Raw genomic sequence first — 18,337 nt, forward strand, 5'->3', positions numbered from 1 at the left:
GTGTGGCCGAGTGGCCTGCCGGCCCACCCCCGTACCCCCTGGCCTACTAGCCCCCCCACCAGTAACCGTAACCCCACGCTCTTCCCCACTCCCTGACCCACCTCTCCCCTTGCGTCTTCCCCCGATCTGGATCGGGGGCAACGACCTCGACGCCCAGCGCTCGCCGCCGCCCGGAGCCCCCTCGTCAGACCTCGCCGCCCGTCACCGTCATCCTTCCCAAAACCCTACCCTACCGATCCACCTCGCCCTCTCTCTCTCCCTCAAGCGCGCCCTCGCCTGGATCGGGCACAGCCCGACGCGCCCAGAGCCCGCCGCCCGTCGCTGTCGCTGCTGCCCCGCCCGACGCCATCCCCGCGTCGCCTCCACTGACCGCCTCTTCGTCGACTTCGCCCATAGAAGCAACCTGGGACCACTACCTTGCCGGGTCGGCCTCATCTACCGCCTCTGCCCCGCCGGTCATCATCGTCGGATCCGCTGCATCGAGCCACTCCCGGCCTTCCAGAGCACGGCATCGAGCTCCCCTGTGAGCCCCTCGCCGGCCCCCTCCTTCTCCTTGCCTCAGTCGCTGTCGATGGCCGCGACAAGCCTTGTCCGCGCGCTGTACCTCCCGTGACTGCGCACGCGCTCACACACTCACTTGCCGCTGCCAAACCTCGTCGCCGGTCGTGTTTCCGGCCATCCCAGCACCGGCGACTCACGCCTCTAGATGCAGCGCTCTCTCTGCTGCCCATAGCAGCCCTCTGTGCGGCAACCGGTCGCCGGAGACGGGCGACCGGTCGTCGCCGGCGCGCTCTGCCATTGTCGTCATTTAGTGCCAGCGTGGACGTCATTAGCCTAGTGCTAATTGGCCTCTGTGCCACTAACATGTGGGGGCCACGTCGCTAAATAACCTGTGCAAACAAAATGAACTATGTTAACTAATGACCCACTAACAGGATAGCCCCACCCTCTAATTAACTAAATAAGTTTAATAAAACGGTTAGTTAGTTGGCCCTATGACTGGTGGACCCCTCCCTCTAATTGTTTAAACTATTAAAACTCGGATAGAATTATGTCCCTATGACACCTGGACCCCACTTCCCTGCTTTGACTAGTCAACAGTCAATACTTTGACTGTTGACTGCTCAGTCAGCATCCCCCTGGCCCACCTACCAGCCTCTGCTGACTGGGTAGTTGACTTAGTCAACTGCCCCCACCTGTCAGCCTTTGTTGCATTGGCTGGGTACACTTCCTGTGTACCCGTAGCATTTAGATATTAATTTAATTTCGAATTAAATTAAATATAGAAATAAAAAAATCAATTAAAACTTTCAAAATTAATACAAAATAAATCGTAGCTCGGATGAAAATACTTTGTACATGAAAGTTGCTCAAAATGACGCGACGAATCCGGATACGCAGCCTGTTCGTCCGTCACACATCCCTGGCATAGCGAACATGCAACTTTCCCCCTCCAGGTCATCTGTCCAAAAATGCGAAACACCAAGGATAGTTTCCCGGATGTTTCCCCCCTTCACCGGTACCACCTCATACCGCGTTAGGGCACACCTAGCTTCACGCTTTGTCATGTCATGCATCCTCATGCATCTGTTTGCTTAATATTTACTGTTTCTTCCCCCTCTTCTCTCGCTAGACACCGAGACCGACGCCGCTGCTACCTAGTACGACTACGGTGTTGACGACCCCTCTCTCTTGCCAGAGCAACCAGGCAAGCCCCCGTCCTTGATCACCAGATATCGCCTACTCTACTCTATACTGCTTGCATTAGAGTAGTGTAGCATGTTACTACTTTCTGTTAATCCTATCCTGATGCGTAGCTTGTCCTTGCTACTACTGTTGTTACCGTTACCTGCAATCCTAATGCTTAGTATAGGATGCTAGTTTATCATCAGTGGCCCTACATTCTTGTCCGTCTGCCATGCTATACTATCGGAGCGTGATCACTCGGGAGGTGATCACGGGTATATACTATATACTTTATACATGATACATGTGGTGACTAAATTCGGGTTGGCTCGAGGAGTACCCGCGGTTGATTCACGAATTGGGGGCTGGAAGGACATACTTTCCCGACAGCCCTCTGTGTGGATCTTTGTGGCGAAGCGACAGGGCAGGTTGAGACCACCTAGGAGAGAGGTGGGCCTGGCCCTGATCGGTGTTCGCAGTTATTTCAAGATAACACGTTTAACGAGATCTTGGTATTTGATCTGAGTTTGGCCACTGGCCTATACGCACTAACCGTCTACGCTGGGACAGTTATGGGCACTCGACGTCGTGGTATCAGCCGAAGTCTTCGTGACGTCAGTGACTGAGCGGCGCGCGCCGGATTGGACTGGAACGCCTGCTAGGCTAGGCCTGCTTCCGGCCGCGGTCGCAACATGCAGGTGTGCAAAGGGCGATGGGCCCAGACCCCTGCGCCATAGGATTTAGACCGGCGTGCTGACCTCTTTGTTGTGCCTAGGTAGGGTTGCGACGTGTTGATCTTCCGAGGCTGGCATGACCCAGAAAAGTGTGTCCGGCCAAATGGGATCGTGCGTTTTGGGTTATGTGGTGCACCCCTGCAGGGAGTTAATCTATTCGAATAGCCGTGATTTTCGATATTAGGACGACTTGGAGTTGTACCTTGACCTTATGACAACTAGAACCGGATACTTATAAAACACACCCTTCCAAGTGCTAGATACAACCGGTGATCGCTCTCTCACAGGGCGACGAGGGGAGGATCATCAGTTAGGATTATGCTACACGATGCTACTTGGTGAACTTACCATCTACTCTCTTCTCCTGCTGCAAGATGGAGGTTACCAGAAGCGTAGTCTTCGATAGGACTAGCTATCCCCCTCTTATTCCGGCATTCTGCAGTTCAGTCCACTTATGATACCCTTATTCCATTTGATACCAATGCATATGTATGTATTGTAGCTCCTTGCTTGCGAGTACTTTGGATGAGTACTCACGCTTGCTTTGCTCCCTCTTTTCCCCTTTCTATACTCGATTGCTGCGACCAGACATTGGAGCCCAGGAGCCAGACGCCACCGTCGACGACGACTACTACTACTCGGGAGGTGGCTACTACTACGTGCAGCCCGCTGTCGACGACCAGGAGTAGTTTAGGAGGATCCCAGGCAGGAGGCATGCGCCTCTTTCGATCTGTATCCCAGTTTGTGCTAGCCTTCTTAAGGCATACTTGTTTAACTTATGTCTGTACTCAGATTTTGTTGCTTCCGCTGACTCATCTATGGTCAAGCTCTGGTATTCGAGCCCTCGAGGCCCCTGGCTTGTAATATGATGCGTCTATGACTTATTTTTATTTGTAGAGTTGTGTTGTGATATCTTCCCGTGAGTCTCTGATCTTGATCGTACACGTTTGCGTGTATGATTAGTGTACGATTGAATCAGGGGCGTCACAAGTTGGTATCAGAGCCGACTGCGTGTAGGAATCCCCCTTCCACACTCCTTGGCCGAAGTCGAGTCTAGACATTGCAAAACTTTTTACTAACATGGCTGTGTGCCTTACGGGCCCATGTCGCCATTTGGGTGGTATTTGGATCTTTTACTCCTCGATCCTTACACTGGGACTCTAAACTCTCTTCTATTCGGGTTAAATGAATTTTGCTAAATCTAACATTAGGATCTCGTTATCACTTTCACCCGGAGAGCCCCTTATTACTGATGACCGTCTGCTGTACGTGAAGACCCTGAAGATACTCTCTGTTGTTAACCCAGAACTTGTGTTCGTCGCGTTTGCAATTCCCCTTCCACCATCAACCCTTATGGATAACTACTTGCAGTTATTATTCTTACATCCATCCCCAGTTGGTCTTGTTATTACAAGATACCCCAAAATACTTGACGTTGTTTCGATAATCCTTTGAGCTTACTGCCTTGTTGTTCTTTGTCACCTGAATACCCTTATGGATAATTCTTGCACTTATCAAGTATCCGCTCACCCCCAGTTGTTCATGTGTTTCACAATGGTCTTCGAAATACTATTCGATCCTCCAAGAATCCTTAGTAGCTTATTGCTCTGCAATGCATGTCTGCTTGCATTATGGATGCTTTCCATATGTCTGGCGATATTCGTTAGTATCCTTAAACACCATAAATTTTGATCCTATTGATTCAACATGAGTGCGAATGCACACAATTATCAGTTGATCCTTTTAAATTATCTTTCTGGCTCAGACGTCATTTTTGAACATGAGCTTGTTCTCGACCAATCTGTTGCCGTCAATTGTACCCTTAGGCCTATTGAACTTATCCACCCTTGATCAGAGCGTCTGCTTCTGATCCTTCTATTTGGGAATCATAATTTCTTTGATAACTAAGCATCGAATCATTCAGGTGTTCTATAATCTGATGCCCTTGCACCCTTTCTTCAACTGATTGTGTGCCGATGCTCACATCAACTCCACTATGGACCGTCAGATCCTTTATTGGATTATTATTCGATAGTGTCCTCCTTATTTAATAACCTTGTGAGACTTTCCTCGGATACATAATGCTTTTGGTGAATTGTATCCTCTGTTTTTCTCAACCATGCTCTGTTTTTGAGCTGGTGGTATTTATGATTGAAGCTTGTGGTATATGATTCCATGATACCCTGACGGGTTGAACCTGTGCCTTTCTTAATCTGTGTGAACCCAAAAGTTTTCACGGGTCATACTCCTCTGGTAATTCACCGGGTAGGTTTTGACACTGAAATCATTTTTAACTAGAGCAGTGAATGAAAGGTTATGCATTGAAGAAGTGGGAGTCGACCTTGAACCTTGCGTTCATGCCCATGGACACAATGTAGATCTTATCATTGAAGCTTCTCTTAATTAATTATTCCTTTGGTATAAGTTCATCTTATATCTGGGATCTGGCCTTTTGCAATCATGGTTCCGACCATGTTCTCCTTTAAATACCATTTCTCGTGCAAGTTTAAGCAATTGTCTTCTGCGAAGTAATACCCCAGACCAACCTCTACTTTGATTTGTCGTCGAGTATTACCCCCTGGTATCTCAAGATTATCACGGAACTGCATAACTTCTTATGAGTTCTTCATCAAGTGCTACATTCTCATTGATTCCAATTTTTCATGGGCTCTGAGTAATTTAACACTCAAAGACATCGATAACTGAATCGAGTTAGCACTACGATTCAACAACTCTTAGTAATCTTCAATGCATACGAGTTTGTACTCGATCGTGTCATTCCCAGCTGATTGACCACATCATCATCGTCAGGCTGACTGCGTGACCATTCTACCTATGTCCATCCTCGGGACACAATCCCGACAGTGCTCTAAGCTTACATCGAACTTTCACCATCATATTGTTTGTCTTGAGAGACAACTCTGAATTCTGAGATGACATCATAGGAACTTTTCTATTGAATATAGAGATGCCATGTATCTCAATTCCTATGAGGAGGGATTAGAAAAGAGATGTAATTTGGTTCATATCATAGAAACTTTTCTATTGAATATACGCTAATGTTTATTTTCCTTTGAAATTATGGGAGTATAGGAATCCATTCATATGAACCAAGTGGCTCTAAAGCTATAGAAATGATATCATGTTTATTTCCTTTGAAATGTGGAGTATATGAATCTATTCCTATGAACCAATTGGCTCTAAAGGAAAAAATTCCTATAAAAATCATATCATATAGAGTTCTTATGATATTCCTCCACACCAAAGGATGGTTGAAATTGCTGCAGGTGATACGATGGTCTTTCTTTGTAGATTCCTCCCCCATCTTTATAGTTACCTCTCGAAGATGAATGAAATGATATATACGGGGTATTCTACATGTGCAATTTGGTACACGAAAACTCGGTAAAAGTTTGCGAGGTTCGAATTTTTGATAAAGCTATATGCACTACATTTTGGAACGGAGGGAGCATACGGCAGTTGCTAACACTCACGTGGAAGATTTGTGTGTAGGAGGAGTGGCTATTCTGGTAAATGACATGGCAAAACTGACACTGTCGGATGCCGATCTAACGGTTGTTATGGTGTTCGTCAGGAAAAGGCTTGTGGCCAACGTTTGTCGGATAATGATTTATGGACACATGCATTGCATTGATACGTGCCCCCCACTCTCTCACGCACACGCACCCTCTCGAGTCCTCTCGCACCCACCGTCTATCTGCAGGTAGACGTCACACACATATGTGCTCTTCACACCCTACCCTCAGAACTTCTAAAAAACAAAAGACGTCGCGCACATTTTATTTTAGCTCACACGTCACACACTTATACTATTACTCTTGTGGCGAATGTTCTTTGTGCATAGTATATTGTACTCTCATGAAGAGAAGCGATGGACGCATGCACTAGTTCTCTCACACCCAATCGCGGGTACATGTAGGAGCGCATTTTTTTGAAGCTGGTACAACAAAGTCACTCCACTATATATATAAGCAGGAGCCTTAGCGCTTGCTTTACTAGGGTTCCTCTCGTTCACTCTCTCATGCTCTCCTGATCTAAGCAAGACATAGGTGGCCACACTCTCTCAGCTCACGGCTGGTCACAAATCTGGTCGGGCAACCTCGACCGAGGCACGGGTGTAGGTGCATCGTTCACGCTATCGTCGGCGGTGAGGGAGGAGACCAACGGCTGCTCGCGCGTCCCGATCGGCGGTCGTGCCATTCTCTCCGAGAGAGTGCCAGCTCCGGAGGGCCTCCGACCCCTTCTTCCTCCCTGCGGTATTGTGGCCAATATGCGGCCTCCCGATGTCGTCTTTGCCACATGCTGACGACCCTCAGGTATATATTCCTTCGAAACCTGCCTTGCTCTACTGCCCCAATGCCCCACTTGGCTTCGTGTGGATCTTTTTCTACTTCCGTCCGCTGTTCCAAATCCACCTAGACTTCTACTATTATTAGAGGTAAAGCTAGTTCATATAGTCGACTCTAAGAGTTGGTTCAAACAGGGAAGAAAGTGGGAAAGCTGTAGCATGAATCTAGGACTTGGTTCTAAGAGGAAATGGGGGAAAGTAGTAGATACTGGCTACCCAAACGGTCTCTTGGTTGAAAAGACGAAGAAAGCATGGTGGATGGCGAAGGGTGGGGGGGAAGTGGACCTATCTCTTGGTTGAAAAAGGAAAGAAAGTGACGGGTGTTGGGGGACAACGCAAATGAGAATGAGCAGGTCTAGATTTCCTGTGCTCACATAGGAAAATGTCGCCGAGGAGATAAAAATGGGACAAATGCAGACATGTTGCCTGAGTGTTTGCCGCTCTCGGCAACCACATCTGCCTCACCACTTTATGCCCCTGCTGTCCCTACGCCCATATCGCTACCGTTAATGTAAAATCACATGAAGCATTAAGCAATGCCACCTAATGTCACTAATAAGTAATGGTCTAGTGTCGTCGATAAATTGAAGCAATGCCACCACCATTTTATGAAGTGCTTCCGTCTTGCTTTATTTCCCATGAATTGTGTTTTTGCGGTTACACTTAAATCTCACACCGCTAACATTGCTTCATCCCAGTGGAACTGCACAAATTCGATTGCACATTTACTGACCATGTGCTACTCTCATGACAGTAATACTAATGCTATTGTTCTGCATGTTAATCTAGTGGCAGTGTTGATGTGATGTGATGCTACTTACTTAAGGACACTTTCATACTGTCAATCTAGTGTCAATTATAACACAATAGATGTTGTTGTTAATCATACGCCACTGCAAATATCTGTCACTGTTTAAATAACCGTATTTCGTATTTGCGCAAACAGAGATGTCTATCTCCATATCGTTTCGGGATGTCTGTCTCCGTATCGTTTCTATCCGCGCAATCAAAAGCACACACCTTAGTTTTAGTAGAACCGCACAAAATGAGATGGCTATCCCTCGCTGCCATCGTCTAACCACCCGTCTTCCAGGTATTCCTACATTGGTAGTTACTAAGTAGAATGACCAATGCAATATAAAAGAAGTTGATTCGTACATTTTACTTCCTGATTGCAGTGTAGGGACGAGCGAAAACAACTGCATCCTAATCCGGAATGCACTTTCTACCAGTTCATCCATGGATCGAGGACTAGCTGGCACGGCTGCACGGCGGTTTTTTGGACACGTGCGCGGACAAGAGGCATTGTGGTCTGCTTATTTCTGCAAATAGCGGTGCTTAAATTTAGTGGAATACACAAGAATTTCAGCTAGTCAGTATGCTACATGGTTCAGTTCAACATTCCAGCTGAGAACACAATTATAATTGGTTATTCTGGAATGAGAGAACCTAACCCTGGATGGTGGCAATAAGAAAAAACCAGAGTGAACTCCAGGAAATTTAAGCTTGCCGGGAGGCCCTTTGCTCATAAAAGCCTTGCTTGTTTTTTCCTGATTCGTAAACCTTCTCACAACTTTGTCTTTTGCTGTGAACTAGTATATGTTTGTTATGTTCTATGAATCTTTAAGATGTATAAAATTGCTTAACTTATGCTTTTCAAGTCTTTTATGAAGCTGAGTTTAATGTGAGTGTTCCACATGAACGCTGGACTAGCGTGTGAACGTTTGGAATTTACACTGTGGCCTCAATTAACTGCATGAACCACTGTAACAAGATACATAGTTGCTTATATGTCAGACAGCAGATTGTTGATTGTTAGCTGGTCGATAGCCTAGTGTTGAAGCGAGTTGAGCCAATGTGCCGTGTTTTGCATAGCTACTTACAAGTGGGGTAGCACCAATAGTGTTTACAAGTACTTATGTATACGTCGGTGCACAGTTCTCAAACGAGTACTCTATTTCATCAAAACACACACTGCTCGTATGACAAAACTAGTGAGGACACATTTGTTTCGGCAACAATTACGATGATTCACGGGCACACAAAAGTAGTAGCAGTTCCCATAGACAGATTCAAACAGAGTACTAGCCCCACAGGGCTCGATAACAGGCAAGGTTTGGATAATTAGACAGAATCCAAACTACTATTAAACACTAGCTGGGGCAAGTATTTCATGCCTCGATCTAATTTGGGCTGGACACAAGAAGGACCTTGCCATGAACGTCATCGAGGACGTCCGGCAGGAGCTCAATCCTGTGAACCTTCATGAAGACAACCTTGTGGCCTTGCCACTCATAAACTTGTTTGTGGAGGCATGCCAAGTCATCTTCCTGCTTAAGCTTGACAAGAACAGTATGCCTCACAAATGAAGGAGTAGCTTTGAACTTCTTGTGCTTCAGTACACCCTGGACAACATGCCTAACAACAGTGAGGCTGGAATACAACTCTTCATTGGTATAAACGCAAATGGCTTCCAGGATCCAACAGCCTAAAAACTCTATTTTCCCAGTGCGTATATTCAGGTCATCCGCCTCATAGCGAGTGACATGTACAACCACACAATCCTGGTCTACATCAGGGCTCTAATTGAAACAGAAACAAATTCTGAATTACTTTCCAGTATAAGAAACACAAGTTATTTAAACCACTATGTATAGCATGGCATCGAAGCTAATAAAATTTCGCATTATTCATCACCACATACTTAGATGAAAAACTACAATCAAAATTGGAGAAGAAAATCACCTTGGGCAGCTCAGTGGGGGGGGGACACATCCTCGAAGGGGGAAAACTGCTCCTGCAGTGCCACGGGGGCTATAACCTCAAATGGGGTGTTGACCATCTCAGTAGTGGCCGTAAGCATATCTAGGGTCGGCTCGGTGGCTACCTCCATCTTCTTGGAGCTCTCTATCTCGTGGGGATCAGTCTCCCGCGTCTGCTCCAATATCGGCAGATCTTTGCCTAGTTCTCCTTGGTCCATCATGAAACTGATGAATACTAGGAGACCACTAAAAGGAAAACACAATAGCAATGACAATGAAACAAAAAAGAGTGAGGATCGGTTACTGCTTTGCAAAAGTTCTTTTTTTTTCTCTGAACGAAAATATACCAACATCACGGATCCACTTAACTTCCCTTCGTCGGGAGAGAAGAACAGTGGCAGACGCGAGTGTTGCCTTTCTTGAAGACGGTGAGGGAGAAGGGGATTCAGCGAAGAGTGAAATGATGTTGCTTCATCCGTCAAACTTAGACTGCGGGGAGGTGGGGTTTTGTGATACGACGGCTCGTTATTGCCGCGCTATGACCGCGGTGACTCTCCGCCTGCATACTGCCTTCTAATTTGGTGGATGGCATTTGGGCCCGCGCACTGCATGGACCGCATGTCGGTGAACAAAAATATAACGACATTCAGTAGAGGGAGATGTTTTGATGACCTAGGAGGAGCCAGAAGCGGTATTGTATCCACTGTACTAGTAGTAATTGTTTTTCTGGGTAGCTGTAGAGTGTCTCCACTGTACTAGTAGTAATTGTTTCTCTGGGCCCAAGACAAAATAGCCCATCCACCCTAGTAAATAGTAAAATCAATTCAAAAGTCCATATATTTACTGAATGAGAGGCGCTACCCAGACCCAGCACACCGCCCCCCAAAAAAACCTGGGTGTTCTTCTTCCTCCTCACTCCCACCCACCTCACGTCATCTCGCTTCACTCGTACCCCGAAATTCCTCACCTCACTCCTACAGAAACCCCAGCCCCCCTTCTTCCTCACTACTCTGAAAAACCCCAGCTTCCCTTCTTCTTCACTCGCACTACAACTAGGCTCGTCATTCGTTAATCTGCTCAAATCCGTGAGCGCGACGCGACGCCCTCGAGGAAAATGGAGTAGGCTGACCCCAGTGCCACGAAGATGAGGCTCCCGCCAGCGGTGACGCCTGTTGTAGATCCCGCACCCGGCAGCGCGGGGAGAAGCGGAGACCCCGCCCCCACCGGATCCCAGGAACCCGTAGAATCTCGGGTGGACCGCATCAGCGATCTCCCGGACACCGTCCTTGGGGAGATCATCTCGCTTCTCCCCACCAAGGATTGCTGCTGCACCCAAGTCCTCTCAATTCGGTGGCGCCCTCTATGGTGCGCCGTGCTCCTTAATCTCGACTGTCGTCAGCTATCTGTCTTCAATGATTTTGAAATCCCCAGAGCCATCATCTCCTCCCACCAGGGCTCCGTTCAAAGCCTTTGCATCCCGTCATGCTACCTGAGAAACCATACCGTGCCCTGCACGGTGGACGCCTGGCTGAAATCCCCTGAATTCATAGAACTACAGCTGCTTGAGTTCTACTATTCCCTTGGAAATCACCTACCAGATACCGAACGCCATCTACCTATGCCCTCAGCATCGATGTCCATCTCGCGGTTTTTCTCCTCTCTCCACAGAGCCACCTTTGCGATGTGCGACCTACCAGACAATCTGGTACTAAACCTTCGACTCACATTTCTCAAGAAACTTTCACTTGTGCGGCTTCGTATATCGGAGGCCTCATTGCACAACATCATCCACTCAAGTTGCCCTGCACTGGAGTGCTTGGTTCTTGTTTTCACAGTTAGAATCGGTTTTCTCCAAATAAAGTCGCCTAACCTTGTAAGAATTGGAATTTGTTTTGACGGAAGGCAGCTCATCATCCAAGATGCCACTTCACTTCAAAGGTTGATCCTTGATTCTAGTTATTCACCATTGCAAATAACCGTCCTCCCTGTGCCTAAACTGGACACCTTGGGTGTAATACATGATCTATGTGCTCATTTGAATATGGTGTTTGGCTCCACAGTTCTTCAGGTAATTTACATTATCATCTACACTTGTAACCATAAGCTGCATTTTAAATTTCTGCGCATAAGTTATATGTCATCTTGGAGTACATATTTTGTACTAACATTATGTTCTATGCTCAATGAAGAGTTTCTCCATGGATGGCCTATCAATGGTGCTGGATTCTGTCAGGATCGTATATATCCAAATGAATAGTTTTGATCTGAACAAGATTATTGGCTTGTTGCAATGCTTTCCATGTCTAGAGAACTTGTATATAAAGGTGATAATTTCACGCACATTGGAAGCCCGCATATAGTGTACTAGAATAACCGTTCAGCTATTGCTCTTTTGACACTCTTTTTTTAGACCTTAACTCTTTTCAATCTTCATGTCTATTTAGGCAACAGGACGGGGTAAGAAAGTTATAACCAATCGGTGGATTCATAAGCATCGGGATTTTCTCACTTCTCATGAGATTCGATTGAAGACAATAACACTAGAACGATATGTAGCCAACCGTGCAAACACTAGTTTTGTCACATTCTTCCTGCTGAATGCGAGGTTACTATTGTCCATCAGGCTTAAGTTTAGCAGCAACATGGTTTTGATGGATGGGTATGTGGAAGAGCAAAAAAGGAGTTTCGGGTGGGCAAAAGAGCTTCTGAACGTGTCGGGCTTCTATTTACAACATATTGTGGTCATAATCCAGTAAATTTTATGACCCAGGATGTTCATTCTATGGACCTGACAGATCCATTTGACTGTGACTGCCGAAAACAGTGCTGGAGTTAGATGTTGTTGCCCTTTTCAACCTGGGTTTTTTTGTAAACCTGATGAACAATTAACCCTCGTGCTTTTGTACAGTTTGTAAGCTGGAGTTAGATGTTCTTGCCCTTTCCAACTCGGCTGTGACTGTCATATTTTATTTGAAGCAAGGCGAATGGCTTGCTAGTCGTTTAATTTAAAGTGAAATATTGTAACAACTAACAAATCCCAACCAAGGGAAATAACATCACTCTCGCCGGCTGCTTGAGCTCACTGTGCATTACAGAAACCAAGTAATTAGCCCCCACCAGCACCCACAAACTTATTTCGAACTAGCACATCAAATGGGTTGTAAATTTTCATAGGAAAGGCTGCATGACTATGACAGATTTAGATTCTGACATTTGGGACCCGCGAGGAAATAGCCTATCCAAGGTGGTGTTGACTTACTAGCCAGTCAACAAACGATTCTGCCTACCAGCCGTTGGATTGACATCCAACATCTGTCGTGTATCTTCTATCTCTTATCTTCTTCCTCCAGCCACCCAAACCAAACCACCCCATAGGATCCGCCTGCTCCCGCCTCCCATGGCTGGCTACGCCTCCGCCGCCCTACCGTACGTACCCTCCAACGTTGGCCAGTCCATCCCTCTATTCCCCCACATGTCCTGTTATTCTCCGGCAACGTCAGCCCCAACACTCACCCGCACCCAGACCAGTCAACCCTCGTACTCCCCTCCACCTGCAACTAGACTGGCGCATCTTCCACGGCTCCTGTCTGTTCCGTCCGAGGCCTCGCCGTCATACCCCGCCTTGCGGCCTTGGTTCGCTTGCCGTGCGTGGTGCGCCTCCCTCTTGCATTGTCAACGTCGTCAACAACCGAGAGGAACAAGGAGATGACTGCACGTGGAGAGGATGTGTAACGCCTCGAGACCGATGTGCCACGTGTCCTCCAGTTATTCGCTGTGGTTGCCTTGTCATTGCTTGCGTGTCATGCATTGCATATCATGTCATCATGTGCATTTCATTTGCATACGTGTTCGTCTCATGCATTCGAGCTTTTTCCCCGTTGTCCGTTTTGCATTCCGGCGCTTCGTTCTCCTCCGGTGGTCATTTCTACCTTATTTTCATGTGGCGGGGTTAAACATTTCCGGATTGGACCGAGACTTGCCAAGCAGCCTTGGTTTACTACCGGTAGACCGCCTGTCAAGTTTCGTGCCATTTGGACTTCGTTTGATACTCCAACGGTTAACCGAGGGACCGAAAAGGCCTCGTGTGTGTTGCAGCCCAACACCCTTCCAAAGTGGCCCAAAACCCACTTAAACCTCCTCCATCATCTCAGTCATTCGATCACGATCGCGTGGCCGAAAACCGCACCTCATTTGGACTCTCCTAGCTCCCTCTACCTATAAATATGTGCACCCCGTTCATTTTCGCGGACGAAACCCTAGTCTCCTTCCTCCTCCTGCCGCCGGACGTCTCCGACCGGGCCGGATACGTCGGCCCCGCTTCCCTCCGCCATTCCTCGCCCGCCACATGGCACCCCGGCGTCGCGCCGCCGCCGTGGCCCGCAGAAGCCCGCGGCCGGCCCTCCTCCGCGCCGACCGGGCCCAAGCCCCGCGCCTCCAGCCCGCGCGACTCTGCGCCGCCCGCCGAGGCGACCCGCTGTCGCCGCCATATGCGCCGCCGCTGCCGCCAGGTGCTCGCCGGCCACCGCGGCACCTGCCGGAGCTCCGCCCCGTGCCGCAGCCGGCCATCGCCGCCGCCTTCGCACGCGCCTCCCGCGGCCGCCGCCCTGCTCGCCGGACCTCGCCGCGCCCCGATCCGGTCGCCAGCCGCCGGATCCGGCCACCCCATCCTCCCGCCGGCGGTTGCTTCTTCTTCCCCAAAAAATCCGGCCGGTTACAGTGTCTCCGTCCATGCCTCGGTTCGCACGCCGGATGAACCCTAGATCTGGAGGTCTATTTTTTTCAGTCCCCGAGTTTTCCACGTTTCATATGGCCATGTTCATCGTGCCGTAACTCCGCATCCGTAGCTCCGATTCATGCATATAGCATATCAAAATGTTCGCCTCAGAGAGTACATCATTTCATCTCATTGCATCATTTTCATTTGATTTAATCTTGATGCCCGAAATGCTATTAGAAGAGTGCTACTTGAGTTATTTATCAGATCTGCTGCTCTATTTAGATATTTGTCATTTTTGCCATGATTATTGTGTGCATGATATGCCCATGAGCTCTAAATATGTTTTGTTAAGGGTTTTTCCATCTTTCCAGAGGTGCAACCCATGTATTTTTGTGATGTGTGTGGTGTCTAGCACAAGCTTGCAAAGTGAGGCACTTGGTAATGCTGATTTCAGGGACTTAGCATTTCCAGTAAGTCCTTGAGCTGTTTATCTCATTATGCCATATCTTCATGTTGTTTCCTAGTGATCCGTGCCTCTTTTGAGGATGATCAGTAAGGTTGTTTTGTTAATCTTGTAGTGCTCTATCCATCCATGTCTTTTTTTGCAATTATGGAGCACCCTAGCTTGAGTCAATCGAGCTCTACTTTTGCTACTTCGTGAATCTGGGCAGATTGTCTACTTGTTAGCGATTTTGCCGAGGATGTTGTAGTTGATCCGTGTATGCTATGCTATTGTTCTTGCCATGTCTAGCTTGTATTTTGTGTATTCTTGATGGGTGTATGCTTAGCTTGTCATGACTTTCTCCGTAGTGAGTGCATCTAGCTCGTAAACATGCCTACTTGATATCTGTTTCAGCATGCTCCAGTTTTCACTAAGTCTGAGAACTGATTATGTTTTTGCCATGTTCACATGCTTGCAATTGTATTTTCTGATCCCTTTTGGCTCAAGGTCACTAAGGGACTTTTGTTAAGATCTTTGAGTAGATCCATGCCATGCTTTACTTTGCCATGTTCAGGTCCTGTAGCATATAGTTTTCATGCTTCGAAGAGTGCTATCTGATCTGAAATTCCAGACAAGTGTTAATTTCACTAAGTCTGAGATATGTTTACCATATGCATTTTTGCCATGCTTGTTTGAACCTATTAATGTATGAATTGGCCGTAGCTCAGTGCTAGACTTTTGTTAAGCATCATGAATGCATCCCTGCCATGTATTTTGTTGCCATGTTTGAGTGCCGTAGCATGTTCATCTCGTTGCATTTAAATGGCTACTTGCTGTATATCGTAGACCGGTGCCATATTTGAATTGCTTGCCATTTCCAAACCGTAACTCCGATTCCGGTGATCTTTATATCGTTTTCAAGCGATTTCATCTCACATTTCCAGTGGCACACTTGGATTTCCAAGTTGAGGCTAGGTTCAAGCATTCCTTTGTAAATCATGCATATGCATCGCATCCCGCATCTCGCATATTATATCATGTTCTTGTGTTGGTTGTTTACTATGATGTGTGCTTCTTTCCGGTGTTTGCTTCTTCGGGTTGGTTCCGGCAACGTCGCATTTGTGAGGACCCGTTCGTCTACGTCCGTTTGTCTACTTCATGGACCCGTTCTTCTTCCTTGCGGGATTTCAGGCAAGATGACCATACCCTCGAAATCACTTCTATCTTTGCTTGCTTAGTTGCTCGCTCTTTTGCTATGCCTATGCTGTGATACCTACCACTTGCTTATCATGCCTCCCATATTGGTGAACCAAGCCTCTAACCCACCTTGTCCTAGCAAACCGTTGATTGGCTATGTTACCGCTTTGCTCAGCCCCTCTTATAGCGTTGTTAGTTGCAGGTGAAGATTGAAGTTTTGTTCCTTGTTGGAACATGGAGATGTTGTTCCTGGTTGGAACATGTTTACTTGTTTGGATATCACAATATATCTTATTTAATTAATGCATCTATATACTTGGTAAAGGGTGGAAGGCTCGGCCTTATGCCTGGTGTTTTGTTCCACTCTTGCCGCCCTAGTTTCCATCATATCGGTGTTATGTTCCCGGATTTTGCGTTCCTTACGCGGTTGGGTTATAATGGGAACCCCTTGACAATTCGCCTTGAATAAAACTCCTCCAGCAAGGCCCAACATTGGTTTTATCATTTGCCACCTAGCCTTTTCTTTCCCTTGAGTCGGCCGGCTCAAGGGTCATCTTATTTTAACCCCCCCGGGCCAGTGCTTCTCTAAGTGTTGGTCCAACTGAGCGATGTCCGAGGCTACCAGGGGCAACTCTGGGCTGGCTTACCCGACGTCTTGCTCATCCGGTGTGCCCTGAGAACGAGATATGTGCAGCTCCTATCGGGATTTGTCGGCACATCTAGGTGGCTTTGCTGGTCTTGTTTTACCATTGTCGAAATGTCTTGTAGCCGGGATTCCGAGTCTGATCGGGTCTTCCCGCTAGAAGGTCTATTCCTTCATTGACCGTGAGAGCTTGTCATGGGCTAAGTTGGGACACCCCTGCAGGGTTTTGAACTTTCGAAAGTCGTGCCCGCGGTTATGGGCAGATGGGAATTTGTTAACGTCCGGTTGTAGAAAACCTGAAGTTGACCTTAATTAAAATGTATCAACCATGTGTGTAACCGTGATGGTCTCTTTTCGGCGGAGTCCGGGAAGTGAACACGGTGTTGGAGTTATGCTTGACGTAGGTTGTTTTAGGATCACTTCTTGATCATACTTTTATCGACCGTGCTTTGCCTTTCCTTCTCGCTCTCATTTGTGTATGTTAGCCCATACATGCTAGTCGCTTGCTGTAGCTCCACCTCATACCTTTTACCTTACCCATAAGCTTAAATAGTCTTGATCGCGAGGGTGCGAGATTGCTGAGTCCCCGTGGCTCACAGATTACTTCCAAAACCAGTTTGCAGGTGTCGATGGGCCCGTGCAGACGATGCAACCAAGCTCAGGAGGAGCTTGATGAAGATCTTGTCCTTTGTGGTGTTTCGTTCTAGTTGATCAGTAGTGGAGCCCAGTTGGGGTCGATCGGGGACTTTGTCGCATTTGGGGTTCTTCTTTTATTTTGGTTCCGTAGTCGGACCCTGATTGTATTTGGATGTTGTAATGCTTTATTCATGTAATTGTTTGAAGTGGCGATTGTAAGCCAACTATGTATCTTTTCCCCTATTGTATTACATGGGTTGTTTGCGAAGATTACCTCACTTGTGACATTGCTTTCAATGCGGTTATGCCTCTAAGTCGTGCTTCGACACGTGGGAGATATAGCCGCATCGAGGGCGTTACAGGATGATAGTAGGGACCCACCAGCGTCATGGCAGTACGCAAGCAAGTGCCTCTATATTACAAGCCCAAAAATATGGTTCCTCCTAATGGTTGGACATCTAGGGCTCATGCCAATGTCAACGTAGTCAATAAACGAGAGAATTACACTACGAGCCGCTGTCACCAGGGACCTAGCAGGTCGCACAGTTTTTTTTGATGAACAAGCAGTTGTTATTTATACTAGTTTTAGTGATGGATCAGGGTAACAATGGGGCTGTGCGGGGGCTGTGGCCCATCTAGCCAGGGTTTTATTTATGTTTACCACATCATGAGCCCAGTTGTGTTTTTTTCTTGCTCAAAGTGGCTAGCCCAGTTCTATTTTTTTTAAATAAATACCCAAACGAGGCCTACTTACTTTATCAGCCCTGCTGGGCTGCAAATCTTTCAATACGAGGAGAGTTTCATTTGGTTTGCCCAAAAATGGGCTGTACATTTTTAAAACACGTCAAACCGGGAATTAGTTTCAATTTTTTTCATTACAAGATTTTAAATTCCATTGATTTTTATGCGTGGACAATTATTTGGATTTTATATTTATATAAATTATTTTTCAAAATAGTTTGGATGTGAATCGATATTTCGGGATTAAAAACAGTTGACCGCACCGAAATATGCAAAAATTCATATACTTTTTAACCGTGGCCACAATATGGGGTGTAATGCTAACAAAAAGAAGATGGGCTCCAAAAAAATTCTTAAGAATTAGCAAATGGGTTGTACATTATTAGAAATAATGCACACAAGAGCAGTGA

This window comes from Triticum urartu, chromosome 4 (assembly GCF_003073215.2).
Source record: "Triticum urartu cultivar G1812 chromosome 4, Tu2.1, whole genome shotgun sequence".
In the NCBI taxonomy this organism is placed as follows: domain Eukaryota; kingdom Viridiplantae; phylum Streptophyta; class Magnoliopsida; order Poales; family Poaceae; genus Triticum; species Triticum urartu.